Source organism: Prosopis cineraria, unplaced genomic scaffold (genome assembly GCF_029017545.1).
Source record: "Prosopis cineraria cultivar Desert tree isolate PC_DT_omini unplaced genomic scaffold, ASM2901754v1 PC4, whole genome shotgun sequence".
Lineage (NCBI taxonomy): Eukaryota > Viridiplantae > Streptophyta > Magnoliopsida > Fabales > Fabaceae > Prosopis > Prosopis cineraria.
This window is the reverse complement of record NW_026555335.1, coordinates 11269365-11271805: the sequence shown is the minus strand read 5'-3', so window position 1 is coordinate 11271805 and position 2441 is coordinate 11269365. Positions and strand designations below refer to the sequence as shown.

The 2441-nt window shown below is 34.5% G+C and overlaps 1 long non-coding RNA gene across 1 annotated transcript; it reads left to right on the top strand.

Moving 5' to 3' along the window:
• Positions 1-648: 648 nt before the first annotated feature.
• On the top strand, positions 649-2157 carry LOC129309801 (uncharacterized). The gene is made up of 2 exons (XR_008592960.1): positions 649-1471; positions 1695-2157. It is a non-coding gene; the product is annotated as an uncharacterized LOC129309801 (long non-coding RNA).
• Positions 2158-2441: the final 284 nt, after the last annotated feature.

The window sequence follows — 2441 nt, the reverse complement described above, 5'->3', positions numbered from 1 at the left end:
ATTGCAAAGCCCAAAGCCCACAGTTAAATCCATGTTGGGACTGTCGAATGGGGCCCACAGGGATAATCACAAACCCACTCATTAAAGCAGTAGTGGCTTTGCCCATCTTTGTGATTTTTCTTACGCCACTTGCCACAACTATCATCACAAAACTTCTAATCAGAGCACATTTTATCTCCCTTCACTATACCAGCCATCATCCCACCTGAAAAATTACAAGGCCTTTGCTTAGTATTTTGAGGGAAAAAATTGGAAGACAGTCGATAATACATAATTAATTATTATAAAAAATTGAGGCACTAAAAATTGAACCGATCATTAAATCAGTCAACATACTGATTCAAAAATTGATGATCAAAACTGTAATTAAATCATGATCAAACTGACTATAAATAAAATATTTTATTAACTTAATTAAAATACTAATTTAAAATTTTACTAATTCAACTGGAGAAGTTAACTTAAATTTTCATATTAGGCAAAAAATAATAATTACGTCAAACTATTTTCTAATTCTTAGTTTTGAAAAAGCTACTTTTATGTTGTTTTAGTTATAACTAGGTTTTGGGAAGACCATTTTGTTAATACCTATAATTTTCCTCAATTTTAGTTTGGTACCTGTAATTTAAAAAAAAAAAAATTCCCTCCTTCAATTTTCTACCGTTATCCACGTTACGCCCTCTGCAATTGAAAATCGCCACAAGGGCTTACAGAGGAGGAGACAGAGTTATCTCTGAAACTTTGAGATGGAACGCACGCGAGCTAGAAGAGGACCTGATGCGATTAGGGAGATTTGACAGAACGCAATAAGATGCATGCAAGCTTCAACTCGATCTTCATTCAACAAGAAGCGACAGGGTCATTATGCGATCTTGACTGAGCGATCTAGCTTCTTCGTCTACGACAGGACTATTGTACGATAGGCTGGAACACAACAAGGGATTTTGCGATAGGCTTCGTCTAAGAAGACACTTTATTCTTACACCAAAAATAGCTTCGTCTCTCTGTTTTTTAAGTGCAAGGTATAATCTTGAAATTTGACTTCAATAGCTATGGTGGTTTTTCCGATACAAATGGCTGAGTATTTGTCTATAGAACATGTCGTATAGATTTTATAGCTTATACGTTAGTATAGACTATTTGTGTTGGATTGGCATGGTAAATTTGCAGCTTGTTCACTCAATAGTATAATGCATACTTGATAATTGAAGCTATATTTTGACTGCCAATGATGTTGTTCAGCTTGCTTTGGTATTCTAAAATTGTTTAAATATTACGGTCTTATAGTATGGTTTTGCTTTTCCCTAAGCCCATAGCTTTCCTGAAAGTAAGAGGCATCATTTTCTCTGTCACATCTCAGTATTGTAGCAAAATCAGGAATCAAGTAAAGATTACCAACTAAATTGTGAATATAGTGTTTTTGATGGCCCTTGCTTGATCAAGAGACAACGTCAAATACAAATGTAAGAAGGTAATTGTATTATTTACGTAGTTGACTGGCTAATTTTTGCAAGTCTGTACCTCATCCCTTGTGCTCTGCTCAAAAAAGTAGTGGGAGAAAGAAAAGATGCAAAATGGTTCCTTTTAACTCCAAAATAAGTTCTCCAATCATTTAAACGAAAAGAACTCTTTTACTGTCATTGGTTTTGGGTTCTAAATTGGTGCTTTGTGGTTTTTTTCCTTTGGTTTTGCAGGAGGCTTGGTGTTGCAACTATTTTGATTGGCTAAAGAAGATTGTGCAGATGATGACACAGAAACAAAATTTAGAGCAACAAAACTCATGAGGCAAGGAAAACAACATTTGAAGGAAGACAAAGAGCACCTGAAATTAAACAAGAAAATGAGAGCATGAAGCAAGAGATGGAAAGGTTGAAGAGAAATTTCAAGAGCTTAAAGATTGAATTGTTTATTGTGTGGGAGTATTTGAAAGCAGTAGAATGTGGGTGTCACCATTTTTGTTGTACATTCTTGATTAAGTAGGAATATTGGAAAGCAATAGAATGTAAAAGTATGTAGGTGAACCATTTTATTTGCTAGAATCTTTTGTTGCACTGAAAGTAGTGGAATATAAAGTAGATAGATGTACTGCTTTTACTGTAATTTATGGAACCATTTTTGTGGAATGAAGATTAGCTTTGTTGCTAATCTCTTTTGTCACTTTTGGTGTCATTTTCTTTTTGTTTCTATTACTTACTCACTTTTTATTTTTATTGTTGCTGTCACTTACATATTGGTGCTATCATACACACGCACGTACATACTGATGCTGCACAAAGAATGTTGCTGCCATTTATATGATATACTGGGAAACTTGCTAAATAATATGATATTACCCCAATGTTGGTCATGGGCAAAATGCAACATCAGACTGTTGCTGTCATATTGATATCATATTGGGAAGCTTGCTGTCAAACTATGGAGACCAATTACTTATCATGGAA